We start from the raw sequence: 14,738 nt of genomic DNA, 5'->3' as shown, positions 1-14,738 counted from the left end.
TGATATGTATACGCGACATTTAATAAATTATCTTAACATGACTTGATGTTTCGTTTAGCTACATCTGGTGGAGGAATTGACCGACTTCATCAGCGCATGGGTGGACGCTGTGCCACTCATAACATGAAGATTATCTTCAAAGTCTGTTGCGACCCTTCTAAACGTAAGTAGTTCAGTAAAGGATGCTTTGAATCTAAACACATAATGCTTAGAACCTGTATTTTTGTACTTTATCTTAGATACTGAACATTCATTAGTTTTGTTACTTACACAAAGTAATGTAAGAGTCGCACTCCATCATGTATGTTTTTTAAATCTTGCTCTTAAAGCTAGCTGTTCGAAGATCTTCCGGCCCTGCATGGCCAGGTGGGTTAGGGCGTTCTACTCGCAACTTGAGGGTCGCGGGTTCGAATCCCGGTCGCACCAAGGATGCTCGCCCTTTCAGCCGTGGGGGCGTTATAATGTGACGGTCAATCCCACTATTCGTTGGTAAAAGAGTAGCCCAAGAGTTGGCGGAGGGTGGTGATTACTAGCTGCTCTTCCTCTAGTCTTAACCTGCTAAATTAGGGACGGCTGGTGCAGATAGCTCTCGTGTAGCTTTGTGCAAATTTCAAAACAAACAAACAGTCGAATTTATGTTGACCAAGGAGTTCGGCTCCAATAATACTCCAGTTCAAGACCCCACACAATTTCATGTATATCCGTTCTTACTAAATTATTCATATCCTAACCAATGATTACAATAAAAGAGAGAGAGAGAAGGTAATGAAATACAAAAATGACCAAGAAAAGGGCGGGCTTTCGAAATCTCATAATGGCGCGCGACTTTTATAACACTTTGTTTGTATGAAGCGTGTTAAAGTTTAACTCTCATATTAAGAAAACAATTCATATCTCTTGTAGAGAGCACCACTTCCACCAGTTCTTTAGTGTCTAGCGTGTCTCTGCCTATTGGTAAGCCCGCAATTTCCTTCTCTACCACTTCTACAACTACTTCCACCGCAGCGCCAACTTCCATCGATTCAGACGCCATCTTTCGGTGGTTCCGCCCAAATTTCCCTTCAAAGCCACCAACCATCAAAACTTTTGTTGAAGTGCCAACTAAAGAGGACAAGAAAAACTCAATTCCCAAGAAAAAAGGTAAAAATGAACTTACTAGCACTAAACGAAAAGTGAAAATCCAAACCTCTGATTAGAACAGTTTTCTCTATTTTTTTCCCTTTTAATTTACGTGTTGGGCATACATAATGTATGTTTACATGTATTATTACCTATACATTAGTATAAACATTTTCAGTTTATCTAATATGGTGTTTAATAAAAGTTTACTCTCTAATTCTAATTTCATTGTCAATGTTAAATATTCACAATAGTAAAATAACAAAATATATAAGATTGTTCATCAGTGGGTATTGAAATTAAGTGATTGTTACAATATCTTCATGAAGTTATTTCCATTTTTTGTTTCAGAAGACAAAGACAAACTGCCCAATCAGACAAGAACCAAAATCCAAGAACTGGTCAACAACAGAGCGCCCTACTTTCGTATGGGTCGCGTGACTTTGACTGTGGTGTCGCTAGTATCGTTACTGTTAGTAGCCCTTCAAACAAGGTGAACTAAGCAGGTTAACGACAACTATACTCTAAACCTTTTCAGCCCTTCGCTGTGTACAGCTGTACCATAGTGCCATGTAACATAGACATTTTCAAAAGTATGGCTTCCTAAGCGATGCCAGTAGATATCTGGTCACTGAAAAAAAACTCAAGTCCTTTGAAAGGAGACTGTTTCTATTATGCTAAATATTAGGGTTAGCAATGAATTTACTAGCTGGATGTACTCTTCTGTCAGTGGAAAGACTTATTAGCCTGCAGTGATACAAAAGTACTGAACAAGCTTCGAAAACAGGATCTAATATCATTGACAGCTTAATTAATGGAACCACAGGTAAAAATGTCAAATCTATGTTTTACACAAGTAGGAATTATCAGCACATGTTTACTGGTGTAGGGAGAAGGTTATAGTGTTTCAAACCACAATAATGTTTTTAAGCGGAACACACTCAAAAATCATTGTTTAGGAACTAAAACTGGTTGCCTTGTTCAGTACCTACAAAGCGTTTATTTCAAAGGGAATCAGTAGATCATCAACAGTCATTTCTAACTAAATAATTATTTATATTCTTATGCTGTATCACTAGAGTAACTTACATGACTCAAGGAAGGTTGTTGTGTGTAAGATTCTATATAAATGAATATATACTTTTATTCAGTAGCTGCAACTTGAATCGGCACTAACATTATGGTGTTGATAACGGTCCATGTTGCTGAGTAAACACAAAAACAATGTAATCCATTGCATGTTAGCCTTAATTTGCTCAATGCCTCCTTCGACGATGTAGAAACAGTTTTCTTAAGATGTGATAGACACATCTTTTAATAAAGTTGACAGTATAATATGAAACAATTCGCTAATGCGGAACATGTAGAGAAATAAATCAGGAACATTCAAAAGGTCAGCTTAATTATCTAGAATGATAAATTACTTTATTCAGTAGACTTTGACATAAACATTTTGAGTCGCTGGTGTTTCAAATGTTGTTGGTTAATGACTGGTTTTCATTTTATTTTCACAAGCTGCTTGTGAGAAAAATAAAGTAACAAACTGTAATAAGTTTCAACTTACAGTCAACCTGTCAAATTCAATGTTTACCTTTGTTAATTAGAAGTCAAACTCCGGTAGGTTTTTTGTTTTTCTTTTTCTTCTGGTACATTCTGGCTGTTTTGAGTCGTCCCGAAATCTTTAACTGAAATAAAACAATAGAGCATGTGTTTACGTTGATTAACAAACAATGTAAGAACAAAAGATATGTGAAGCAGAAGACTTGTATTGTTATGAAGGTTTATTGTGCCAAATAGAGTCATTATTATCTAGTGCACAGTGCCTTAAAAATTGTAGCGAGCCCGTTTCAGGCAATTTCTAGCGCAATCGATCATCGCAAGTTAACTGGAACGTTCTTGAATAAAACTTTCGGCAAACAAAAACAATATTGAAGACATTTTAACAAACGGTAATGCCAGCATATTTAGTATGTTTTTGATAAAGAATTAGCTTAGTTTCTTGTTCTCTAAAATGTTTGAAAAAACGGTTAGTAAGCACAATTTACACAAAAGGTTTATAGTTGTTTTCGCCCAAGCGCTCGTTTCCTTATAAGTAATTCGATAAAATAACCTTTGTTGATATTCAAAACTGAAGAGAAGTTCACTTTTATTCACTGACATAACATTGAGTAAAATATTACTCAGCTATTTTCAAGTCTTTTGTTGTTGAACTGATGCTTGCTGTTACTATAGAAAACACAACTTTTTCAATACTGAGGCATGGAATTTTTGAAATATTTTGTAAGTTTTCATCGGAAAATACACATTCATTGATACAGCAGTTTTATTAAATGAAAATAATTAGAGTATTTTATAAAATAGGAAGAGTTGGTTAATGGCTTCAAGTTATCAATAATTACTACCTAACTTGTTCCATCTGTGCAAAACTAGTTGCATATTTGTTGCAACAGTATTCCTGTGGAACCATACTGTTTTTACATAAAATCTTTTACTTTCTTACAAAATTATTGTGCAAAATAAAATTGGAGTAAATATGTAGGTGTAGGTGTATAATAGTAAAACTTGAAGTTATTTTCATTGAGTATTGGAAATTGATTACCAATACACGTGATTTAAACTTATTGGGAAAAAAAACAACAACTATAGATCTTATACTGCTTTTTGTTAGAGATTGCTACAGAAATTAAATTGACATCGTAATAGAGATATTTATGATATAATGAATAAGCCAGAACTTTGAAAATAAACTACCAAGACTTCATAATTAGCACGTGTACCCTAATGGTTTATGAGTATGTCACGAAGCTTAAGTAATTTTTGGTGAGAAAGGTGCAAACTTCGCAAGTGATTTTTGCACAACATTTTGTTACTTGTTGATATTTAAGTTATTATGATTTAACATTCCGATTCTGGGATCATGACAATGGAACGTAATATGGTACAGTCGACTGAGTGCAATATGTTACATTCCACCGAGTGTAATATGTTACATTCGACTGGAGTCTATTCATATTAGGTTGGACGAATAGGTGGATTATTGGATCGTTTCTTACATAAAGCCTGTTAAGTAGCACGAACGTTGTTCTCTTTTATCATTGGCAGAAAAGTCTTGCTATCCTTGGATGTAATTCGTGATTAAGAAACCAAAAAATAAGAACAAGGGTCTAGAAGTAACATGTGAAAACGACACATTGTTTGGTTTGTCACTGAAAACATTAAAACAAATCTGACGTGTTTTACTTCTCGATGTGCAAGGTACCAGTAACATCATGTAGGTACCAGTAACATCATATAGGTACCAGTAACATCATACAGGTACCGGTAACATCATATACATTAACACGAAGAAGGTTGAAAGTCACAATAAAACTGTATCTTCTCTTTTTTAGTTCCATTCTTCTGTCCTTCCTTTCGAAAGAAATAATGTTACATCTTACACCAATAAGTTGATCATATTAGAATATATTAAAGTAATTTTCTTATTTACTTTTAGGGTGGCCCCTTTATTTTGGAAATCGTATTTCAGATCTTAACTATAAGAAGTATTATTTCAGTTAACTGTGTTGTGTAAGTGAATTGAATGTGTCACGCAAAGAAATAAATAAGATAAATTAAAGATATATTATCTGTAATATGTAGGATGTTGATTCGAAAACTATGTTAACACGCAAAGAAAGAAATAAGATAAATTAAAGATATATTATCTGTAATATGTAGGATGTTGATTCGATAACTATGTTAACACGCAAAGAAAGAAATAAGATAAATTAAAGATATATTATCTGTAATATGTAGGATGTTGATTCGAAAACTATGTTAACCAAAATAAAATCTTTCTCCCTTTTTCTTAACATCGTATTGTATTTCATATTGTTACGGGCGAGGTTTTAACATTACCAGTAATATTCAGTTAAGCCTAATTAAATGTGTTTAATCAAAAGTTTGATTATTTGTGTGTAAGATTCTTATATCAATTGTTTCATTTTATCAACTAAAATAAAAAAGTAAATGAACATTTCTTAATACAAATATGTATGAACCAGTTCTAAGTACCTTTGTTAATTTTCAACGTCAGCTTGAAAAAAAAAACAAGACTAAAATACGCTTGTGGTTTGTAAAAAAAATGTGAAACTGTATAGTTGTTTTGTATATTTAACTGTAGACGTTTATTTTGTGGCTTTTGAAGTGTGTAAAATTATTAGGTGTCGATAAATCACTGTTGCTATTATACACGAACTTCGCAATGCTTTATGGAAATATAACCAGAAATTTAATGGATATTTTTGAGGAATTTGAAAAGCTGTGTTTTAAAACATTCGTGGAAATAATCTATTTATTATCACATGAACCCGAAAGTGTATGTGTTCTATAGAAGTGGCACAGCTGTATAGTTAAGAGTAAAGTTAGAAGTATTTCTTCAAATACTTTCATTTTATATTTATATTTCCAACGCAGTAGTGTGATTTGTCAATTGTTCTCAAAAAGCAAACAAAGCAGATTGTTTTCTCTAAAGGTTGCATGATTATTTATCGTATAAGCTTTGCAAAGTTTTCCATCTTAATTGTTTTTGTAACTAATTAGTGTAACTCCATATTTTTTTCCACAAAACTGAAAGATGTACAACAAAAATATATGGCAAGTGTCCTCATTATTTTCCAAACGCAATGTTGTTTTCTACGACAGTCCTCCTCGGACGAGACATGCGAGGGTATTTACATTAACCTCGGCCATTAACTGATGCTTTGACATTGCTTCATCTAGCTTCTAGTTTGTCTCAACTGGTGTTAGTTCAGTTCTGTTAAACTATGGGTTTTGTACGTCTTTGATAGCATCAAATAAAGCGTAATATTTAGCGCAGGTTCATTGTTTATTGTTATTTTGTCTGCAGTTGAATACATCAAACCAAAAACCATAAAATGAAGCGATTTCCAAACCAAGATTGTTTGTTTGTTTGTTGTTAACTTTAGATATTGGAATATATGGTTATGCCTAAACCTTGGGACCCCTAACATAACCGCTTAATCTGCGTGTCACAAAAAGTACAGATCAGAATAAAAATACCAATTACTCTGGATTACATATAATAAAAAACGAATATTGAAAAATAACCCTAAATAGATGTAAAGGAACACATATCCATGAATAAAGCCTATATTTCTCACCTGACTCTCCAAATATTTTATCAATTCATTTAATGTCTTAAGAAAGTGAAATTTGAATTAGAAACTTCATTGTTTGGGGTTTTTAATTAACAAGTTTTTGTCATAGAGTATTTTTTATTTGTTAAGCTGTCTTCGTTTCATATTTCAGTTTTTAATAATGTGTTTCTTTTGAACTTCAATAAGAAGGTGAGAAGATTCCAATCAACTGAGACATTGACACAGCGGGACATTTTTTGACTATGCTAGAAACCGGGTTTCGATACCCGTGATGTGCAGAACACAGACAATTCATTTTGTAGTTTTGTACTGGGTCATTTGTCCATAAATATTTCTCAGAACTGAAAAGATTTTTTCTAATGGGCATAAAACAAAAACTGAACTATTTATCATTTTATCATTGTTCATCTTGCAGAATTAGAAAATATGTTGAAATCTTATAAATTTGTGCCTCGTTTCAACAAAGATACAACTTTAAACCTGTCATCAGGTTCTATTAAATGTTGGAAGTGCAAACAAAAACTTCAACCTTCAGTACAAATATACCTTTTATAAAATACTTATAAATCAACAGGTATATAAGTACAAACTCTTACAAATTGAAAACTCCAACAGTCACTGGTCATAAATTTTATAACAAAACCGTTGTTAATCTTACACAAAGTATAGCTGATCATACACTATCTACAGTGAGAGTCATTATGATTATATAAGAAATTGGAATTTCCCAGCATCATATTCAATACATTTTGGCCCCCCCGCTAGTACAGCGGTATGTCTCCGGATTTACAACGCTAAAATCAGGGGTTTGATTCCCCTCGGTGGGCTGAGCAGATAGCCCTTTGTGGCTTTGCTATACGAAAAACACACACAATACATATTGGGTATACGTAACAACGCATCGCAAACCTTAAAATTACGAATATAAACGCGTCCATCATAACGTTCCTGTTTATATTGCATGCAGCTATCGATCAGCGATAGAAAATATTTTATTCTAGCTCCGTTAGAACCGTGTCAGGAAAAGTTTCGGGTTAGTAAACAACGTTATAACGTCAAACCAGTTAAACAAAATCAATAATTATTAAATATCTCTTATGCATTAGTGCTTATTACTAACACTAAGGATTTTGAATAACGAAAAAAAAACCATTATAACTTATTTTTTATTACTTTCTGTAATCTTTCAGTTGAACAACATAAGATGAATATTAAACGTACAAAATAATTTTTGTACTAATAGATGTAGTATAAATAGGATATTGTATTACGGATGTCATACAGAAAGTATTGAAACAAAGACTTGTTTATACATTTAAAGTGACGCCCACCATCAGTGTTTCTTTTCGAAATTCGAGCAAAGCTATACGAGGGCTATCTGCACTAGCCGTCCCGAATTTGCAGTGTAAGACTAGAGGGAGGGCAGTTAATCATCACAGCCAACTCTTGGGCTACTCTTCTACCAACGAATAATGGGATTGACTGTAACATTATAACGCCCCCACGACTGAAAGGGTAAGCATGTTTGGTGCGACCGGGAATCGAACCCGCGACCCTCCAGTTACGAGTCGAACACCTTAGCCAACCTAGTCATGCCGGGCGCACCACCAGTGAAACACTGCTGTGAACCGGGTTTCGATACCCGTGCCGAGCAGAGCACAGATAGCTCATTGTGTAGCTTTGTACTTAATACCAAGCAAACAAACTTAAACGATATATGTGTAAGGGAGAGAACGAAAAATCTTTACAATGATATGAAACTTTAATATACTATGATATGAAAAATAGAATGGTTGAAGCGCCCTCTGTCAAGAAAAAATACTCTTCACAATAAATCCACACATTGTTTTAAGATAAACAATCTGGATTAGTTTTAAAGTACGGCTGTTCCTGTTTAAGGTTGGGGTTCTTCAATACTGAACTTTGATATTAATCAAGACTAATTAAGAAATAATTCACAATTATAAATAGAACATGTATAGCAAGCCAGGTCTAATTTTCTAAGTATTTATGTATGTGGACTTGTTCAATCGGTCATTTACAGAACAATAAATACAAAATGCTACCACCATTGATTAACAAAAATGGACCCGATTCTTCAAAGTTACTGTAATAATAATAGTAACATGGTGTTAATGATAAACATGATCCAGAATAAAAGTTATGCATACTATGAAACATTGTATAGTTTTTATTTTATTCAACGTGTAAGAAAGATACAAAGAAGTGCTAACAATTACCAGTCCACTTCTAACAAATATAAAGTGATCATAAAGAAAAAACTCATGCTGAAACTTATTGTGCATTAAGTACTTGTATTAAATATAACATGTAACAGATGTGCAATGAGAATCATAATCCAAGAAAATTTTGAGAACTGTTTTTGATGTCGTTTCTAAAAACTCTAGAACCTCATAAAAGTAACCCATATACGTGATACAATTCTATACTGGACTCGGCAAAACTTGAAATCAAGCCATCAAAGAGTTGTTTTGTTCTGGAAATGCAGTGTAATACTCTTCAAAACAAGAAACGCAAAAGTGACGGGTTCTCGGTTTCCATAGCTCAGTGTTAAGCCACCGACACGCAATACAGTTACGCCAAGACTGACTGAAGCACAATGCAACAACGCCGTTGGTCGCTTGGAAGCAGGCGAATCTCGATCAGATGTTGCCAAAGCTGTGAATGTCCACCCAAGCACCATCACAAGGCTATGGAATCGTCACCAACAACATGGATCAACTCGTGACCGTCCAAGATCTGGCAGACCTCGTGTGAACACGCCCGCACAAGATCGCAACATCCAGTTACGTCACCTTCGGAATAGGACCACCACTGCGACGTCTACTGCCTCAACCATACCAGGGCTGCATAGGATTTCCGATCAGACCGTACGCAACCGTCGACGAGATTCTTAGGCCCCATGTGCAACCTATCATGATGAACGTCAATGACGTTTTTCAACATGAAAACGCCCGTCCTCACACAGCCCGACTCACCACTGTCTTCTTGAGACACCACAACATCAACGTTCTTCCCTGGCCCTCCAGATCACCAGATTTAAACCCTATCGAACATCTTTCGGACGAGTTGGACCGACGTCTGCGACAGCGACAACCTCAACCGCAGACTCTACCTCAGCTTGCAGCAGCTTTGCAGGCTGAGTGAACAGCCATTCCACAGGATCTGATTCGTCATCTCATCGCTTCCATGGGCAGGGGATGCCAAGCAGTTATTAATGCTCACGGGGGACATAATCGTTATTGACGTTGAGTGACGTTAAACTTCACCTAGTGAGCGTGGACTTCGCCTTTGTAGACTTTGGATGTTCAGCAGTGAATGTGCAAAGTTTCACACATGTCATACAGAAGTACCCGGAATAAACTTGTTAACAATTTGTCTCATATTTTGCCTTTTGCGTTTCTTTTTTTGAAGAGTATATATATATCAGTCATTTTAAATTAGATTTTGGTATCGTATTCGCTAATTCGGCATGCAAACTTACTAGTGTTGTAAAATATTCACAAATACTCACATAAATAGTTTTAAGAAGCAAATACTGAAAAAAAATAATTTTCTATCAGAGACTGAAAAAAAACAATACTTAATGTGATCAATAAGATTTTAAAAACTAAAGAATAAAGATTTTTAATTAGAGAAAGAAGATTCCAAACTACAAGGATAAAAGGTTCCAAGCTAAAAGATGGAAATATCATAAACTACAAGAAGTAGAGAGCATTCCAAACAGCAAGTAGTAAGAAATATCATAAACTACAAGAAGTAGAGAGTATTCCAAACAACAAGTAGTAAGAAATATCATAAACTACAAGAAGTAGAGAGTATTCCAAACAACAAGTAGTAAGAAATATCATAAACTACAAGAAGGAGAAAAGATCCTAAATAAACAAGTATTAACGAATATAAACTACAAGAGTTAGTGAAGATCCTAAACAACAGAATATTTTAAGATATTTTATAGAAGAGAAGGTTCAAAGTTGCAAGAAAGACTAATAAATATGAATATCCTGAATTTTTTTTACGACAGAATGGATTTTCCAAAATATAAAACATTGTCTTTAACATTTTCTTTTAAACTTCGTAGCAGGTCCTATTTAAGCTATTAAGCAGGCAGCATTTATTTACTTCTTTTTTTTGTTGTTACATATTTTATAATTAATTTATGGTTCAAAACTGCAACACGTTATTCTGTGGCTGAGATCATTACTAAGAAAACCTACACCAATTAAATTAACTGTGAATTAAATTGTTATGAAATCAACCTTGATACATTTATTAAAGATCGTTTTACAACCATTTCTTCATTTTGTAAAATAAATTAGTTTTATTTTCTATGTTGTTTGGTTTCTAATTGAACCCTTACAAGAGCAGCACAGAAACTAAAGCTCACAGTTTGGTGTTTAGAGGTAACACTAACTTTTGATTATCTTGAGATGTCTCAGTTTGGTAGTTCAAAATCCATCGAACCTTTAAATAGTTCTGTTCAGTATGGTAATGTTTAGTGTTACAGATAGATTACAGTTTGTTTACGAATACCGAACAAAGTTGGAACAGAATTCAGGTTAATTTCTTTTTCTTTCTAAGCGAATGCAGAGCCATCTAGTTCTTAGATATTACGTATTTCGGGACATTGCCATGACAAACAATTTTTTAATCGTCAAATTGAGATATATTCTAAATCACTAGAACTTGACTTCACCTTTAGGGAGACGGCTAGTCAGTATTACTCAAGGGTACTTCTTGAGCTACCATTATTTAATAGTGAGATACACCGACCCTCAAATAAAGCAGTCATGGCCACAATGTGCGAAGCGTGATTTTGTGGTGACTGACCGAGAACCTTTTGACCCTCAAATTCAAAGTTCAGATCGCTATCTATTGAGCGGGGCCCCCGGACCAAATAAGAACCTCATTCAATTTTAAGATGTTTTAACAATGTACAATTTAAAAATAATTAAACCAAAAAAAATTAATGCTCATAAAGGTTAAGTTTAATTTTTAAATAACAAAATTCTCAAACTTTTGACCCTAGTGGCTCAGGTTAAAAAAACAACAACAAACTAGGTTTGAATACACCTGATGAGTATATCACAGATAATCTATTTTGTAACTTTATCCTCAACAAAATCCCCGTCACATCAAACATGCTCGCCATTTCAGCCATGGGGGAGTTATAATGTAATGGTCAATCTCACTATTCGTTGGGAAAAGAGTAGCTCAAGAGTTGGCAGTGGGTGGTGATGACTAGCTGCCTTCCCTCTAGTCTTACACTGCTAAATTAGAGACGGCTAGCACAGATAGCCCTCGTATAGTTATGTGCAAATTTCAAAACAAACCTAAACAAACAAATTCTATCTTTTAGCCACGGCATAGGAGTGCATAGAACGTCTCTAAATTTTCAAGTACAAACTTTTATTGGTAATAAATCGGAAGAAAAAAATTCATAGATTAATATAACTTTATCTTTCCTAAAATAATTTAAATTGCCACTGCTGTTGAGGGTTTTCTATAGTCTCAAATTGCGAGTTTGAATCCCTAACCTGAAACATACTCGTCCTTTCAGCCATAAAGGTGTTATAATGTGATAGTTTATGAAAATATCGTTCAAGATTTGACGTTGGATGGTGATGACAAACTGCCTTTCTTGTAGTCTATCATTCACTTCTAAAGTAGTGACGGCTAGCGTTATATAGAACTAGTTTTTCTTAAATTAGCAGCTAGAAGTGCTGCCATCTATTGGTATATATAATGAATATTTAGCGATTGACAGCAAGCTTATGTCATGAAGACGCATGCATTATGGCTGTATTGAGAACGGTGAATTTATTTATTATATTTACTTTTTCAAGCAGTACTGTTTAAATTTATTTCAAGTCAATATGTCTATGGTTCAAAAGATAATATATTTTTCACGCCCTTTCGCAACTTTTACAAAACAATTTAGCAAAGATTTAAATGACAAACACACAAACAAACAATCAATCTGCTCTAAAGAAGTATTCAGACATTAATACATGCAAACTAAGAAATAAATATAAAATACATAACATTTAATATGTTTTCTAACACGTTTAATCTTGATATTTGATCTTCAGAGGTCATAAATATGTCATGAATAAAACCACTAGTTCATTACATAACGTATGTCGAAAGCAGTCGTCGAGTCACTTTCTGTGACTGTTAACATGTCTCTAAGTATCCTTTTACGAACGCAAGATATAAACAAGCAGGAACACCAGTCAGATTTTCTTTCTATTAAGGTTCTACTTCACTTTTATTTTTTCAATTGTTATTTTTCTTGTTATTATGTCAAATTTATTGTGAAATTTAAGAATTTTATGTGTCATGTCAAATATTGTATTGAAAAACGATAAATGAAGTAGAAATCTAGAGAACTAAATAGTAACTATTATTAATGTGTCAATCGGTAAAGTTTAATTTATTACTTTGCAAAAACAAGTGAGTAAATCAGACGACTCGCGATTGATATTTTGGTTCATCCAATACTTCCTTTGACCATCAGACTTCCAAAGAGAGCTAAATCACGTTTGATATATTGATTCATTTCATACTTTCTTAAAGTAAAGGTGAAACTTTGACCATCTGACTCCTGAAGACAATTAATTCAAGACTGATATCCTAGTTCATCCCATATTTATTTAAAGTAAAGGGAAAACTCTTACTACCTGACTCCCAAAGATACCTAATTCACGACTGATATATTGATTCATCTCATACTTTATGAAAGTAAAGCTGTATCTTTGACCATCTGACTCCCAAAGAAAGCTAACTCACGATTGATATATTGATTCATCTCATACTTTATGAAAGTAAAGCTGTATCTTTGACCATCTGAGTCCCAAAGAAAGCTAACTCACGATTGATATATTGATTCATCTCATACTTTATGAAAGTAAAGCTGTATCTTTGACCATCTGACTCCCAAAGAAAGCTAACTCACGATTGATATATTGATTCATCTCATACTTTATGAAAGTAAAGCTGTATCTTTGACCATCTGAGTCCCAAAGAAAGCTAACTCACGATTGATATATTGATTTATCCAATACTTTCTTAAGGTAAAGGTGAAACTTTGACTATCTTATTTCCAGTGACAGTATTTCCAGGAGCATATTGAAACCAGTTGTTGGTTAGTGTCCGACCTTTTCAAGCCACTCTGTTACATTGATTTTTTAAACCGAATTAACTAAACCTCTGAAATTAATAATTATTACAAAAAATTAAAAGTGTTTAAATAGTGTTGATTCATGTGAAATGTTTTAGATTTCCATTACAATCAACTAGGTTCGGAAGAAATTCTACAAAGGTTTTAAGAACGGTAAGTTAGAGATTTTGGTGACAGCTAACAAGGTTTAAAAATTTAGGTTTTGTTGTGGAAAATATGAACATAAATATTTAGTACTTTCATACATTTTTTTTTTCAAAGGGTTTTGATAAATGAGTTCTGGCTTATAATGTCTAAATATTTAAGTTTTTGTGACAGCGTTTCCAGCTCGGAGGTATTAATGATAACATTTCTTATAACATTAATTCATAACCTACTCTTCAAATAAAAAGATCAAGGAAAATCTAATAATTATCATTGATTATTATTAAGACATAACTTTTATTAAAGTAAATACAAAATATTAAAATATGGATGTTTTAATCGAACTGTCACAATATGAATAATATAATACCCATAATATCCTGAACGTCGCGGCCTCTAGTGGTATGCCATAAAACTGTTATTTATTTGTATGGTGGGCGAATATGTGAAAAATATAAGATTAAGTCTAGACAGAACATCCTTTGCCTACAGCTAACTATCGGGAGAATCGTGATGACATGGTTCTAACGTCTGCCATTACTTTTATGTAAGTGGCGTTTCAAGGATTTCTTCGGAGGTATTAATTAAACCTTGTTTACAGAAAGTGTCTGAAATTTGAAAAGTGTAATAGGAATATGAAGAAATAATTTTAATAAATATAACAAATAGCTCGGGAAACTTTCTGTTAAAAATGGGATCTTATTAATTTAGTTTAAATACTTATCTTATTAGCAGGAGACGAAAAATTATAATAAAAGAAAACACACCACGAGGAGACGCTGTTTTTAATAATTCCGATTTCTGTGTACCTGTAGCTGTAAAAAAAAAGATGTTTCTATTGGTGTTGGGTCACACCTTGATAGAATTATGGTTGTGCTACTTAGCGTCATTGTTTTATCATTAAATTGTCTGATAGAGTGATACAACCTTTATTATGCTGAATATATATCTGTAATGTTCGCAAGTAAATGATGAGTTATCCGTCTATTTAAGATATTTAGTTTCATTAACCACCAAATTTATCAAAAACCACATTAGAGCTGGATGAAGTGCATAATTAATGTAAAAAAAAAACTAGTTTCATTAATCACAAAATTTATGAAATATTACAA

The 14,738-nt window shown here is 33.5% G+C and overlaps 1 pseudogene across 1 annotated transcript in view; it reads left to right on the top strand.

Moving 5' to 3' along the window:
• Positions 1-5,976, top strand: part of LOC143240997 (ephrin-B1-like) — a 117,032-nt pseudogene extending 111,056 nt beyond the window's left edge. Inside the window, exons 4-6 of the transcript XR_013022132.1 lie at positions 59-163; positions 904-1,140; positions 1,471-5,976. The product of XR_013022132.1 is annotated as an ephrin-B1-like (transcript). The remainder of the gene's footprint in view (positions 1-58; positions 164-903; positions 1,141-1,470) is intronic.
• The last annotated feature ends 8,762 nt before the right edge of the window (positions 5,977-14,738 follow it).

The sequence above is a fragment of the Tachypleus tridentatus genome, chromosome 2, assembly GCF_004210375.1.
Source record: "Tachypleus tridentatus isolate NWPU-2018 chromosome 2, ASM421037v1, whole genome shotgun sequence".
In the NCBI taxonomy this organism is placed as follows: Eukaryota; Metazoa; Arthropoda; class Merostomata; order Xiphosura; family Limulidae; genus Tachypleus; species Tachypleus tridentatus.
The sequence above is the reverse complement of the archived record's forward strand: the minus strand, read 5'-3'. Positions and strand labels throughout refer to the sequence as shown.